We start from the raw sequence: 16,235 nt of genomic DNA, 5'->3' as shown, positions 1-16,235 counted from the left end.
AAAAAACAGCCCAGACAAACAAACAGCATATATGAATAAGCGGTCATGCATAATACCATGGCACATGTACTGTATACTATAAACCTGCAGCCCAATCTCAATTGTCAAGTCTAAAATCCTATACCCTACTTTTGACAGCAGGGCATCAGGTAATTGATACTCTGCTGTAAAAATATTATGTCGCTGTGTCAAATAACGCGTTTCAGTGGACCAAATGTATAAATGAAACATAAACACACATTTTTTTTTTTTAAAGAAATTACGCAAAAAAACATTTCTCTTCAACCAGCCAACTCACGTGTCTTGTGAATTAATCCATGAATTATCTATTGGAAGAAGCAGAAAAGATACACAACACACACATTTCTCATAATACAACATCAATTATAACCCTTTTTATCAAACATGACACAATGTGACATACAAAAACTTTTCATTATTTACCTGTAACTTTTTGTCCATGCACCTTGCAAAAACGCCCATTCTCACTCAGGCCTAAGGCCTTTAAGTTGCAGAATTTTGGGGAAGGGCTTCTACTTATCGCCTATCTAAAACTTAATGTAACACTTCGTTTTTCTTTTTGTCAAATAAACTTAACTAAAAAAAATCATTAGTTCCTAGCATGGAGACACACATATACCAGTTCTACAGATCATTTAGCAGAATGTTTGATATTTTTTTTTAAAGAAATCACTTTTGCATTTGCCCTTTTTAAATCATGTTCCCTCATTTTACACAGTGCTTAATTTGTAAGACATGAAGTGCAGGTGCTACAATTTTGCATGAGGAATACCTTTCCTATTTGTTTATTATCTCAGATGTGCGCTTTTAACGCAGATGTAATGTGAATGCGGCAAATGAGAACAAACCAGCCTGCAATGAATGAAGGTTACAGATTTAAATCATATACAATCAACTACATCTCATATAAAGCGCTTGTGTGCAGCATTTTGAAAGCAACTGGGAGCTATGCAAACCACGTGTGGGCTCTAGAATCCTTCAGGGTATTGACAAATGAGGCTGCAGTTTTACAAATTAAATAGTGTTCCTTTTATTATTATTAGCGGGATGAAATGCTGTGTCAGCCCCGCCGTATTTCTGATTTGAGATAAATGTGTTGATGACATAGTTTACCGAACAACAAGCGTTTTGTGGGAACATGCTGGAGCTATTATTTATTCTTTGGCTAAAATGCAATCATCATTTGCTGTACATGTGCCCTGCATCCTCTGCTCATTTTAGTTCAAAAACAAAAACCCCATCCCAGCTAATGTCAAATTTGTAACGCTTTAAGAAGACACTTTTAAATTATGAACATGAGCAGGAATTAAATTTATCGGAGCAAGTCAGGCTATTCAAGTGACCTCAGGTCAGGACCGTGGCAGGGGCAGTGATTTAAATACAAAGAGGCAGCTGAAGTTAGCATCAGATGCATGTTTAACCATGTCATGCTGCATTCCACAGGTGAGGCCCTAATTAAAAGGTCACAAATGTCAACAAGACAGCCTTGCAAGATAACATCTCGGCCGCTACTGCTGGAACACGTTATACAGGTTCTGCCAGTCCCCTGCTCGTGGTAACTGAAGCTGACAAAGCCAGTAGGTTTAACCACTTCCACATAACCTGCAATATTTCACTATATTTAAAACAATTTCTATGACACATTGACTCACTGAATCATAAGAAGGCACAACCTGCAAACATATATTATGACCTAAATGTATGCATTTTACTGAAGTGACGCTTTAAAAGGGGCCCTGTAACCATTCAAAACAGTCTATTTATCTGAAAATCGACTTTTGCATTCTGGATACTAAGAAATAAATATCATACAATTTTTTTGCATAATGGGTATTACTAGAATGTCTAATATCAAATTTAGGAGTCATACATTTGAAAATAATTATTTATACCTTATAGAAATGAGCTTGTTTGCGCCTAGGGTAAGGGAAATTGCGCACAGAAGTGTTTGGTCATTTTCGTGGTACAACATAACTTAAATCAAACATTTTAATGCTAGGGGGTCATAGTATGAGTGTTAAGCTTCACAAATATTAAAAAACGATTTTTGTAGCACTTGTTTTTAATTATTATTTTTCATAATTAATAATTTTTTCCTCCTAATGAAGCCTAATTATTGCTATTTGTGACTGTTCTACATGTAAAACGCTCACTATATCCCTAGCCTATTATTTAGATACATATTAACACACAAGCTTAGGCGCAGCTGCCTAACTGGGAATGCGTGAGATTACTGCGCCATATTTATTTAAAAAGGACTGTTTGCAAAATTCCACCACCCGTGTTTAACTAAAGAGGTGCTGGCTGAATGAACATTCTTATTAGATATACTGCAGCTGAAAAGACTTGGCTGTGAACATCTAACACCGTGCGTCTAAAGAACAGGCAATTTCGTTTTTTCATTTTTTTTCTTTGGAGCCTTATTTACATCTATTGAACGTGACCCATACACATACATACATTGAGCTCATTCCAGACACAAAACAGAAGGGGAGTCAAACACTCAGGCCACACAAAACAGCGCTCTCTAACCATTTCTTGTACATAGCGCCGTTCTTGTACATAGCGCCGTCGCAATGTACAACAAAACCTACAAACAACATAGACATTTAAACACACATTTTAACCCATAGGTCAACACTTAGGACAGAAACAAGGAACAGCCTACAGACTGTGCTCAAAAATAACCTGCCAATATTAGTTGTAAACCATATTTACAACAAAAACGTTTTTGTTCCTATTTTTTTTTTTTTTTTTTTTTTTGTTAAATTCTTCAACAGATTTCCAGAAGGCTGCAAAAGAGACAGCCTTACAGACCTTTAAAGAGAGCTCATAAATTGGAGTTCCAACCGGAGGTATCAGACGCGAATCCTCCAACCGGGAATCCTTTGTTGCAACCTAGTCAGTACTAATACAAAACAAAATACCGCGACCAGGCATCTGCGCTCACTAGTCGGGTTTCAGACTTCATGGGGCTATCTCCAACGATATACACGCAAATGTACGTGACCCACGGTTTTTGAATACTGCAGTGTTCAAATAATACTAAGGAACCAATACTGAGGAAGATTATCCAACTAAAGCAACCGGCGATAATCTGAACCACAGCAACCAAAGGCCTACCAAACGAACCAAATGTATCGATACCCGAACTGAACTGAACTGAACCGAATGATTATCGTAACCAGATAATCTTACAAAACCGAACTGAACCGAGAATCTTACGAAGGACTGCGTCACATTTCTGCGACCAATAAATAACTGAGGACTGCGTCACATTTCCGCGACCAATAAATAACTAAGGACTCAGAACCAAAAAGGAGTGGGAGCGACCCACTTATTCTTCAATTAAAGCAGATGGAGAAAATATCTCTTCATTAACTGCCTATACAAATTGCAATTTGCATATACACGAATATTTGTCCAAATTATAACTGTCAATTCCCCACTGCACTAACAGTCTGTTAAAAAATACTTACAGCAAAAAAAATGAGTTCCTTAGTCAGGAGTGGCAACTTCAGGAGAGTTTTAAGTCAGAAAAATCAAAAAAACATACTGGGCCGCAGAGACAAATAATCCCCCAGAAAACCCTGTGCCCAGAGTACCTCTTTTTGGTAGAATTCTGTCTTGTCTTCCCCAGCAGTTTTTCCATCCGTTGACAAAACACTACTAAAGATAACCACTCCATTATAAGGCCCACAGTTGGATGCGCCATTTGAGGAAAAGTAGAAAATGACTCACTCTCCCCACCAGGGATCTATCCAGCAGTTTGCATAATAAAGCAGCAAAGGAATTGACAGGCAATCTGTAAAATTAAAAGACATCTTTATTATAATTAATTATGAGGCTTCGTCGTCCAACCGTAGTTCTACAGCTGAAAGAGGGAGCCTGCCTGAGCTTTCTCAGGCAGGCCTTTTATACAAAAAGTTTGCCCCTAGGCTCACATTCTTGCTGTGACACACATCATTGTAGGTCGCTCCCATGGTACCATAACAAAGCAGGCTATAATTATGAATTCCATTCTACTTGCCCAAACTGACCAACCCATCTTCCATCATGAACATATGTCAAACTTCACATATTTTCCTGTGCAGGCCGGAGAAGCTCACAATAGAACTGGTTTCCTCCCCATCATATAAACAGTCACCTCCCCATTGTAAAAGCCCAGAAGCAGAGAAACAGAGCCAGGTGTGGAAGATAGAAATGTAGGATAAGGGGTGCTTATGGACCATAAACAGGCATGGCTACTGTATTCGGCCTTCTTATCTTGCTCAGGCCAATGTACACAACAAGTTGCTCAGATCTTTAATATAGATTGACTAGAGGGCATGGACTGGTTTGGTGAGGCCAACATCACGTAGGCAGATTCAGCCTGTTCAGGTCAAATGGGAATCAGGAAGAACTCAAGCTAAGGGGTACGTGTCCTTTCATACTTGCTCTACCAGAATCATTGGCTCATGTATATGCCTATGTAAAGGGCAACACCTAAAATGGACGCTGTTCACAACATGGGTGCCTGTGGGCTCAGAATGAATTTGCCAATAACTCCTGCATGCATCATTGTATTGTGATGAAAATACACACACATATAAAACTTGCCATTTTCGTTTCTCTGATATCAAAATCAAAGCAGAATAATGATATTTTAAACACAGGTTCAGATTTCAAAGAACCTCACTTTGTCACCACAGTAGGTCCTGTGGTTAAGTGGTTAAAATACCTGTCTCGTAAACTGGAAATCCTTAGTTCAAATTTCTGCAGCACTTTGCTTTTTCATTCTTAAATAAAAAATCACTTTCATTAAGTCGTCCTTTGATATAATTATATTAGAAAAGTCAGATTCAGCTTCCTGTTGAACATATCATCTTAAACCTATTAAAAACTCAAAGTGTTTTCAAGATTATAGTAGCAATACTGTGATTGCAAAATAAAAAAGCTTATCAATGAAGAAGACGCAGATGAAATATTACCCTATGTTTGAGCAATATTGATGCATTTATGTAGAACAATTCTTTGTAAACTTTTCAAAATATTGAATTGAGTTTAAAATGTGTTTTTTTTAATACAACATAATTATTCTTGTTTACAGATTAGGAATCTTTTCTTGTTTAACAAAAGAATACATGTTAAGAAACTGTACGACAGGCACCGAATTCAATCACCAATACTAAATAATGATTCCTTCTTAGTTCCCAAAGTCGGTGCTGTGGCTAAGTAGTTAAAGGGCCTGTCTCCTAAACAGGAAATCCTGAGTTCAAATCTCAGCAGCACCTTATTATTGGCTCCTTATATGTAAGAATATTTTTCATCATGCAAATGTTTAATAAAATCTAAAAAGAAAAGTGTTGCTCTGTTGACTTTAGAATGGGTCATTTTAAATGAAAATAAAAAATTTGATATTGTGAAGAAATTCAAAGTAATGCCTTGAATGAAAAAGAGAATGACAAAGATCATGATAGAGATAAAACATCATTCAAGAGTTGAATTCAAGGAATGGATTTGTGAACAAGGCATAATTAAAAATTCTATGAATAGGATAAGCAATATATTAATGAGGTGTTTGTGAATAAGATGAGTGTTCTCATCTAAAGTGGTTGAGTAGAGTGTTTTTCATACTTAGAAAAGATTATGAAAGTGAAAAACTCAGGATTATCTTGAACACCATAAGGCAAACTGTTCCTTGAAGAACTTTCAAGAGGGTCCTGTGGCTTAGCTGGTTAAAGCACCTGTCTAGTAAACAGGAGATCCTGCGTTCAAATCTCAGCAGCACCTAGCTTTTCTCATTCTTAAATAAAAAATCACTTTCATTAAGTCGTCCTTTGATACAATTAAATGAGAAAAGTCAGATTCATCTTCCTGTTGAACAGATCATCTTAAACCTATTAAAAACTCATAGTGTTTTCAAGATTATAGTAGCAATACTGTAACTGCAAAATCAAAAAGGATTATCAATGAAGAAGACGCAGATTAAATAAAACCCTGGATTTGAGCAATATTGATGCATTTATGTAAAACAATTCTTTGTAAACTTTTCAAAATATTGAATTGAGTTTAAAATGTGTTCTTTTTTAATACAACATAATTATTCTTGTTTACAGATTAGGAATCCTTTCTTGTTTAACATTGGAATACATATTAAGAAACTCTAAGGCCAGCACCGAATTCGATCACCAACACTAAATTAATGATTCCTTCTTTGTCACCACAGTAGGTCCTGTGGTTAAGTGGTTAAAATACCTGTCTAGTAAACAGGAGATCCGGAGATCCCATCTCAGCATCACCTAGCTGTTCTCATTCTTAAATGAAAAATAATTTTCATTAAGTCGTCCTTTGATACAATTAAATTAGAAAAGTCAGATTCATCTTCCTGTTGAACAGATCATCTTAAACCTATTAAAAACTCATAGTGTTTTCAAGATTATAGTAGCAATACTGTAACTGCAAAATCAAAAAGGATTATCAATGAAGAAGACGCAGATTAAATAAAACCCTATATTTGAGCAATATTGATGCATTTATGTAAAACAATTCTTTGTAAACTTTTCAAAATATTGAATTGAGTTTAAAATGTGTTCTTTTTTAATACAACATAATTATTCTTGTTTACAGATTAGGAATCCTTTCTTGTTTAACATTGGACTACATATTAAGAAACTCTAAGGCCAGCACCGAATTCGATCACCAACTCTAAATTAATGATTCCTTCTTTGTCACCACAGTAGGTCCTGTGGTTAAGTGGTTAAAATACCTGTCTCGTAAACTGGAAATCCTTAGTTCAAATTTCAGCAACACTTTGCTTTCTCATTCTTAAATAAAAAGTCACTTTCATTAAGTCGTCCTTGGATACAATTATATTAGAAAAGTCAGATTCAGCTTCCTGTTGAACATATCATCTTAAACGTATTAAAAACTCAAAGTGTTTTCAAGATTATAGTAGCAATACTGTGATTGCAAAATAAAAAAGCTTATCAATGAAGGAACACGCAGATGAAATATTACCCTAGATTTGAGCAATATTGATGCATTTATGTAGAACAATTCTTTGTAAACTTTTCAAAATTTTGAATTGAGTTTAAAATGTGTTCTTTTTTAATACAACATTATTATTCTTGTTTACAGATTAGGAATCTTTTCTTGTTTAACAAAAGAATAAATATTAAGAAACTGTACGACAGGCACCAAATTCGATCACCAATACTAAATTAATTATACCTTCTTTGCTCCCAAAAGTAGGTGCTGTTGCTAAGTGGTTAAAGCGCTTGAATCGTAAACAGGAAATCGTGAGTTAAAATCTCAGCAGCACCTTATTATTGGCTCCTTATATGTAAGAATATTTTTCATCACGCAAATGTTTAATACAATCTAAAAAGAAAAGTGTTGTTCTGTTGACTTTAGAATGGGTCATTTTAAATTAAAATAAAAAACGTGGTATTGTGAAGAAATTCAAAGTAATGCCTTGAATGAAAAAGAGAATGACAAAGATCATGATAGAGATAAAACATCATTCAAGAGTTGAATTCAAGGATTGGATTCTTGAACAAAGCATAAATAAAAATTCTATGAATATGATAAGCAATATATTAATGAGGTGTTTGTGAATAAGATGAGTGTTCTTATCTAAAGTGGTTGAGTAGAGTGTTTTTCATACTTAGAAAGGATTATGAAAGTGAAAAACTCAGGATTGTCTTGAACACCATAAGGCAAACTGTTCCTAAAAGAATTTTCAAGAGCGTCCTGTGGCTTAGCTGGTTAAAGCACCTGTCTAGTAAACAGGAGATCCTGAGTTCAAATCTCAGCAGCACTTAGCTTTTCTCATTCTTAAATGAAAAATAATTTTCATTAAGTTGTCCTTTGATACAATTAAATTAGAAAAGTCAGATTCATCTTCCTGTTGAACAGATCATCTTAAACCTATTTAAAAAATCAGTGTTTTCAAGATTATAGTAGCAATACTGTGATTGCAAAATAAAAAGGCTTATCAATGAAGAAGACGCAGATGAAATATTACCCTAGATTTGAGCAATATTGATGCATTTATGTAAAACAATTCTTTGTAAACTTTTCAAAATAGACACTGTACGACAGGCACCAAATTTGATCACCAATACTAAATTAATGATTCCTTCTTTGTCCCCAAAGTAGGTGCTGTGGCTAAGTGGTTAAAGCGCCTGTCTCGTAAACAGGAAATCCTGAGTTAAAATCTCAGCAGCACCTTATTATTGGCTCCTTATATGTAAGAATATTTTTCATCACGCAAATGTTTAATACAATCTAAAAAGAAAAGTGTTGTTCTGTTGACTTTAGAATGGGTCATTTTAAATTAAAATAAAAAACGTGGTATTGTGAAGAAATTCAAAGTAATGCCTTGAATGAAAAAGAGAATGACAAAGATCATGATAGAGATAAAACATCATTCAAGAGTTGAATTCAAGGATTGGATTCTTGAACAAAGCATAAATAAAAATTCTATGAATATGATAAGCAATATATTAATGAGGTGTTTGTGAATAAGATGAGTGTTCTTATCTAAAGTGGTTGAGTAGAGTGTTTTTCATACTTAGAAAGGATTATGAAAGTGAAAAACTCAGGATTGTCTTGAACACCATAAGGCAAACTGTTCCTAGAAGAATTTTCAAGAGCGTCCTGTGGCTTAGCTGGTTAAAGCACCTGTCTAGTAAACAGGAGATCCTGAGTTCAAATCCCAGCAGCATTTAGCTTTTCTCATTCTTAAATGAAAAATAATTTTCATTAAGTTGTCCTTTGATACAATTAAATTAGAAAAGTCAGATTCACATTCCTGTTGAACAGATCATCTTAAACCTATTAAAAACTCATAGTGTTTTCAAGATTATAGTAGCAATACTGTAACTGCAAAATCAAAAAGGATTATCAATGAAGAAGACGCAGATTAAATAAAACCCTAGATTTGAGCAATATTGATGCATTTATGTAAAACAATTCTTTGTAAACTTTTCAAAATATTGAATTGAGTTTAAAATGTGTTCTTTTTTAATACAACATAATTATTCTTGTTTACAGATTAGGAATCCTTTCTTGTTTAACATTGGAATACATATTAAGAAACTCTAAGGCCAGCACCGAATTCGATCACCAACACTAAATTAATGATTCCTTCTTTGTCACCACAGTAGGTCCTGTGGTTAAGTGGTTAAAATACCTGTCTTGTAAACTGGAAATCCTTAGTTCAAATGTCAGCAGCACTTTGCTTTCTCATTCTTAAATAAAAAATCACTTTCTTTAAGTTGTCCTTTGATATAATTATATTAGAAAAGTCAGATTCAGCTTCCTGTTGAACATATCATCTTAAACCTATTAAAAACTCAAAGTGTTTTCAAGATTATAGTAGCAATACTGTGATTGCAAAATAAAAAAGCTTATCAATGAAGAAGACGCAGATGAAATATTACCCTAGATTTGAGCAATATTGATGCATTTATGTAGAACAATTCTGTGTAAACTTTTCAAAATATTGAATTGAGTTTCAAATGTGTTCTTTTTTAATGCAACATAATTATTCTTGTTTACAAATTAGGAATCTTTTCTTGTTTAACAAAAGAATACATGTGCTGGCATTGCTCTCAGGACATCTGGAAAGCAACAACCTGCTGGAGCCTAACCAGGCAGGGTTCCGTGCTAACCATAGCACGGAATTAGTCATGCTATCAATCCTGGATGAACTGGGAGACGGGCTGATATAAAAATACCGAGCGCCCTGGTACTATTGGATCTCTCCGCGGCTTTTGATACCGTGTGTCATGAACAACTATTGTCGCGGTTGAGGTCCTTTGGTATCAGGGGTACAGCACATGCATGGCTTACATCATTCCTGCAGGGCATGACACAAAGAGTACAGTTGGGGGATCTTCTTTCCACTTCTGCTCCCATCACTTGCGGGGTTCCACAGGGTTCTGCCCTGTCACCCCTACTCTTTAATATCTACCTGCAGCCTTTAATTGCCCTCCTGAATAGGATGGACTGCTTAGTATACAACTACGCCGACGACACCCAGATAATCATCCGGCTGGACGATAGCCCGGGAGCGTCCACCAGGTTGCAGGACATACTTAAAGCCACGGTCAATTGGATGTCCGCGAATTCTTTAAAAATCAACCCGGACAAGACGGAAGTGTTGCCCATTTCCATCACGGGCAACCCCTGGAGCGAGAAATTCTGGCCTGCGGAACTGGGTGTGCCACCGGAACCGGCGTCTGCAGTCAAAAGTTTGGGCCTGTATGTGGATGACAAACTCTCTATGAAAAAACAAGTTACCACGGTAGTGGGTACCTGTATAGGCCTGATGCGACAACTGAGGAAGATCTCTGCACTACTCTCATTTTCCACCTTGAGACACGTGGTCTCAGCCACAATCTTGGCTAGGCTGGACTACGGAAATTCCTTGTATATTGGTCTACCCCAGCGGTTGCTGGATATGCTACAGGGGGTTATGAATGATGCAGCCCGGCTGATTTATAAGAAACCTAGGACTGCCCACTCTTCACCTTTGATGCAGGAGCTACATTGGCTCCCGATTCGGCAGAGGGCTGTATTCAAAGGGTTGTGTATCGTACATAAGGCGCTGTACGGTAAGGCACCAAGATATTTGAAATCCCGCCTGACCCCATATACACCGAGCAGGACTTTGCGCTCGTCAGACGCTACCCTCTTGTCCCAATCCCGTTTCAAACTGGCTACGGTGGGGGGACGCGCTTTCTCCAATACACTTCCAGCTTTATGGAATAAACTGGCCCCAGAGCTAAGGAAGGATTGCAATCTGCTATCTTTCAGAAAAAAGTTAAAAACTGCACTGTTCAAGCAAGCATGGAGCAGCCTCTAGGTGTGCTGTTAAGATCATGTAAATACTGAACCCCACTGCGTAATCTGGACAAACAGCGCTTAGAGACCCCGGTGGTTATAACGCGCTATACAAATTAAATAAATAAATAAAATAAATAAATTAAGAAACTGTACGACAGGCACCGAATTCGATCACCAATACTAAATCAATGATTCCTTCGCTGTCCCCAAAAGTAGGTGCTGTGGCTAAGTGGTTAAAGCGCCTGTCTCGTAAACAGGAAATCCTGAGTTCAAATCTCAGCAGCACCTTATTATTGGCTCCTTATATGTAAGAATATTTTTCATCACGCAAATGTTTAATAAAATCTAAAAAGAAAAGTGTTGTTCTATTGACTTTAGAATGGGTAATTTTAAATTAAAATAAAAAACGTGGTATTGTGAAGAAATTCAAAGTAATGCCTTGAATGAAAAAGAGAATGACAAAGATCATGATAGAGATAAAACATCATTCTAGAGTTGAATTCAAGGATTGAATTCTTGAACAAGGCATAATGAAAAATTCTATGAATAGGATAAGCAATATATTAATGAGCTGTTTGTGAATAATATGATTGTTTTCATCTAAAGTGGTTCAGTAGAGTGTTGTTCATACTTAGAAAAGATTAGGAAAGTGAAAAACTCAGGATTGTCTTAAACACCATAAGGCAAACTGTTCCTTGAAGCATTTTCAAGAGGGTGCTGTGGCTTAGCTGGTTAAAGCGCCTGTCTAGTAAACAGGAGATCCTGAGTTCAAATCTCAGCAGCACCTTGCTTTCTCATTCTTAAATAAAAAATCACTTTCATTGAGTTGTCCTTTGATACAATTAAATTAGAAAAGTCAGATTCATCTTCCTGTTGAACAGAACATCTAAAACTTATTAAAAACTCATAGTGTTTTCAAGATTATAGTAGCAATACTGTAACTGCAAAATCAAAAAGGATTATCAATGAAGAAGACGAAGATTAAATAAAACCCTATATTTGAGGAATATTGATGCATTTATGTAAAACAATTCTATGTAAACTTTTCAAAATATTGAATTGAGTTTAAAATGTGTTCTTTTTTAATACAACATAATTATTCTTGTTTACAGATTAGGAATCCTTTCTTGTTTAACATTGGAATACATATTAAGAAACTCTAAGGCCAGCACCGAATTCGATCACCAACACTAAAATTAATGATTCCTTCTTTGTCACCACAGTAGGTCCTGTGGTTAAGTGGTTAAAATACCTGTCTCGTAAACTGGAAATCCTTAGTTCAAATTTCAGCAGCACTTTGCTTTCTCATTCTTAAATAAAAAATCACTTTCATTAAGTCGTCCTTTGATACAATTATATTAGAAAAGTCAGATTCAGCTTCCTGTTGAACATATCCTCTTAAACCTATTAAAAACTCAATGTTTTCAAGATTATAGTAGCAATACCGTGATTGCAAAATAAAAAAGCTTATCAATGAAGGAAGACGCAGATGAAATATTACCCTAGATTTGAGCAATATTGATGCATTTATATAGAACAATTCTTTGTACACTTTTCAAAATTTTGAATTGAGTTTAAAATGTGTTCTTTTTTAATACAACATAATTATTCTTGTTTACAGATTAGGAATCCTTTCTAGTTTAAAATTGGAATACATATTAAGAAACTCTAAGGCCGGCACCAAATTCGATCACCAATACTAAATTAATGATTCCATCTTTGTCACCACAGTAGGTCCTGTGGTTAAGTTGTTAAAATACCTGTCTCGTAAACTGGAAATCCTTAGTTCAAATTTCTGCAGCACTTTGCTTTTTCATTCTTAAATAAAAAATCACTTTCATTAAGTCGTCCTTTGATACAATTATATTAGAAAAGTCAGATTCAGCTTCCTGTTGAACATATCATCTTAAACCTATTAAAAACTCAAAGTGTTTTCAAGATTATAGTAGCAATACTGTGATTGCAAAATAAAAAAGCTTATCAATGAAGAAGACGCAGATGAAATATTACCCTATATTTGAGCAATATTGATGCATTTATGTAGAACAATTCTTTGTAAACTTTTCAAAATATTGAATTGAGTTTAAAATGTGTTCTTTTTTAATACAACATAATTATTCTTGTTTACAGATTAGGAATCTTTTCTTGTTTAACAAAAGAATACATATTAAGAAACTGTACGACAGGCACCGAATTCGATCACCAATACTAAATTAATGATTCCTTCTTTGTCCCCAAAGTAGGTGCTGTGGCTAAGCAGTTAAAGTTCCTGTCTCGTAAACAGGAAATACTGAGTTCAAATCTCATCCGCACCTTATTTTTGGCTCCTTATATGTAAGAATATTTTTCATCATGCAAATGTTTATTAAAATCTAAAAAGAAAAGTGTTGCTCTGTTGACTTAAGAATGGGTCATTTTAAATGAAAACAAAAAACGTGGTATTGTGAAGAAATTCAAAGTAATGCCTTGAATGAAAAAGAGAATGACAACGATCATGATAGAGATAAAACATCATACAAGAGTTTAATTCAAGGATTGGATTCTTGAACAAAGCATAATTAAAAATTCTATGAATAGGATAAGCAATATATTAATGAGCTGTTTGTGAATAAGATGAGTGTTTTCATCTAAAGTGGTTCAGTAGAGTGTTATTCATACTTAGAAAAGATTAGGAAAGTGAAAAACGCAGGATTGTCTTGAACACCATAAGGCAAACTGTTCCTTGAAGGATTTTCAAGAGGGTGCTGTGGCTTAGCTGGTTAAAGCGCCTGTCTAGTAAACAGGAGATCTTGAGATCATATCTCAGCAGCACCTAGCTGTTTTCATTCTTAAATAAAAAATATTTTTCATTAAGTCGTCCTTTGATACTATTAAATTAGAAAAGTCAGATTCATCTTCCTGTTGAACAGATCATCTTAAACCTATTAAAAACTCATAGTGTTTTCAAGATTATAGTAGCAATACTGTTACTGAAAAATCAAAAAGGATTATCAATGAGAAGACACAGATGAAATAAAACCCTAGATTTTAGCAATATTGATACATTTATTTAAAACAATTCTTTGTAAACTTTTCAAAATATTGAATTGAGTTTAAAATGTGTTCTTTTTTAATACAACATAATTATTCTTGTTTACAGATTAGGAATCCTTTCTTGTTTAAAATTGGAATACATATTAAGAAACTCTAAGGCATGCACCGAATTCGATCACCAATACTAAATTAATGATTCCTTCTGTGTCACTACAGTAGGTCCTGTGGTTAAGTGGTTAAAAAACCTGTCTTGTGAACTGGAAATCCTTAGTTCAAATGTCAGCAGCACTTTGCTTTCTCATTCTTAAATAAAAAATCAATTTCTTTAAGTCGTCCTTTGATACAATTATATTAGAAAAGTCAGATTCAGCTTCCTGTTGAACATATCATCTTAAACCTATTAAAAACTCAAAGTTTTTTCAAGATTATAGTAGCAATACTGTGATTGCAAAATAAAAAAGCTGATCAATGAAGAAGACGCAGATGAAATATTACCCTAGATTTGAGCGATATTGATGCATTTATGTAGAACAATTCTGTGTAAACTTTTCAAAATATTGAATTGAGTTTAAAATGTGTTCTTTTTTAATGCAACATAATTATTCTTGTTTACAGATTAGGAATCTTTTCTTGTTTAATAAAAGAATACATATTAAGAAACTGTACAACAGGCACCGAATTCGATCAACAATACTAAATTAATGATTCCTTTATTGTCCCCAAAAGAAGGTGCTGTGGCTAAGTGGTTAAAGCGCCTGTCTCGTAAACAGGAAATCCTGAGTTCAAATCTCAGCAGCTCCTTATTTGTAAGAATATTTTTCATCACGCAAATGTTTAATAAAATCTAAAAAGAAAAGTGTTGTTCTGTTGACTTTAGAATGGGTCATTATGAATTAAAATAAAAAACGTGGTATTGTGAAGAAATTCAAAGTAATGCCTTGAATGAAAAAGAGAATGACAAAGATAATGATAGAGATAAAACATCATTCTAGAGTTGAATTCAAGGATTGGATTCTTGAACAAGGCATAATGAAAAATTCAATGAATAGGATAAGCAATATGTTAATGAGGTGTTTGTGAATAAGATGAGTGTTTTCATCTAAAGTGGTTCAGTAGAGTGTTGTTCATACTTAGAAAAGATTAGGAAAGTGAAAAACTCAGGATTGTCTTGAACCCCATAAGGCAAACTGTTCCTTGAAGGATTTTCAAGAGGGGGCTGTGGCTTAGCTGGTTAAAGCGCCAGTCTAGTAAACAGGAGATCCTGAGTTCAAATCTCAGCAGCACCTTGCTTTCTCATTCTTAAATAAAAAATCACTTTCATTAAGTCGTCCTTTGATACAATTAAATTAGAAAAGTCAGATTCATCTTCCTGTTGAACAGATCATCTTAAACCTATTAAAAACTCATAGTGTTTTCAAGATTATAGTAGCAATACTGTAACTGCAAAATCAAAAAGGATTATCAATGAAGAAGACGCAGATTAAATAAAACCCTATATTTGAGGAATATTGATGCATTTATGTAAAACAATTCTTTGTAAACTTTTCAAAATATTGAATTGAGTTTAAAATGTGCTCTTTTTTAATACAACATACTTATTCTTGTTTACAGATTAGGAATCCTTTCTTGTTTAACATTGGAATACATATTAAGAAACTCTAAGGCCAGCACCGAATTCGATCACCAACACTAAATTAATGATTCCTTCTTTGTTACCACAGTAGGTCCTGTGGTTAAGTGGTTAAAATACCTGTCTCGTAAACTGGAAATCCTTAGTTCAAATTTCAGCAGCACTTTGCTTTCTCATTCTTAAATAAAAAATCACTTTCATTAAGTCATCCTTTGATACAATTATATTAGAAAAGTCAGATTCAGCTTCCTGTTGAACATATAATTTTTAAACCTATTAAAAACTCATAGTGTTTTCAAGATTATAGTAGCAATACTGTGATTGCAAAATAAAAAAGCTGATCAATGAAGGAAGACGCAGATGAAATATTACCCTAGATTTGAGCAATATTGATGCATTTATGTAGTACAATTCTTTGTAAACTTTTCAAAATTTTGAATTGAGTTTAAAATGTGTTCTTTTTTAATACAACTTAATTTTTCTTGTTTACAGATTAGGAAAATTTTCTTGTTTAACAAAAGAATACATATTAAGAAACTGTACGACAGGCACCAAATTCGATCACCAATACTAAATTAATGATTCCTTCTTTGTCCCCAAAAGTAGGAGCTGTGGCTAAGTGGTTAAAGCGCTTGAATCGTAAACAGTAAATCCTGAGTTCAAATCTCAGCAGCACCTTATTATTGGCTCCTTATATGTAAGAATATTTTTCATC

The 16,235-nt window shown here is 34.5% G+C and overlaps 5 non-coding genes across 5 annotated transcripts; all 5 read left to right on the top strand.

Annotated features, from left to right (window-relative positions):
- Nucleotides 1–8,162: 8,162 nt before the first annotated feature.
- TRNAT-CGU (transfer RNA threonine (anticodon CGU)) lies at nt 8,163–8,235 on the top strand. The gene has a single exon. It is a non-coding gene; the product is annotated as a tRNA-Thr (tRNA).
- A 2,837-nt stretch (nt 8,236–11,072) lies between these two features.
- Nucleotides 11,073–11,145, top strand: TRNAT-CGU (transfer RNA threonine (anticodon CGU)). Its single transcript has one exon. It is a non-coding gene; the product is annotated as a tRNA-Thr (tRNA).
- Nucleotides 11,146–11,570: 425 nt separating this feature from the next.
- Nucleotides 11,571–11,644, top strand: TRNAT-AGU (transfer RNA threonine (anticodon AGU)). Its single transcript has one exon. It is a non-coding gene; the product is annotated as a tRNA-Thr (tRNA).
- A 2,974-nt stretch (nt 11,645–14,618) lies between these two features.
- On the top strand, nt 14,619–14,691 carry TRNAT-CGU (transfer RNA threonine (anticodon CGU)). The gene has a single exon. It is a non-coding gene; the product is annotated as a tRNA-Thr (tRNA).
- A 411-nt stretch (nt 14,692–15,102) lies between these two features.
- On the top strand, nt 15,103–15,176 carry TRNAT-AGU (transfer RNA threonine (anticodon AGU)). Its single transcript has one exon. It is a non-coding gene; the product is annotated as a tRNA-Thr (tRNA).
- The last annotated feature ends 1,059 nt before the right edge of the window (nt 15,177–16,235 follow it).

Source organism: Lissotriton helveticus, chromosome 8, assembly GCF_964261635.1.
Source record: "Lissotriton helveticus chromosome 8, aLisHel1.1, whole genome shotgun sequence".
Classification (NCBI taxonomy): Eukaryota; Metazoa; Chordata; class Amphibia; order Caudata; family Salamandridae; genus Lissotriton; species Lissotriton helveticus.
Note: the sequence above shows the minus strand (reverse complement) of the source record. Positions and strands in the feature narration are given on the sequence as shown.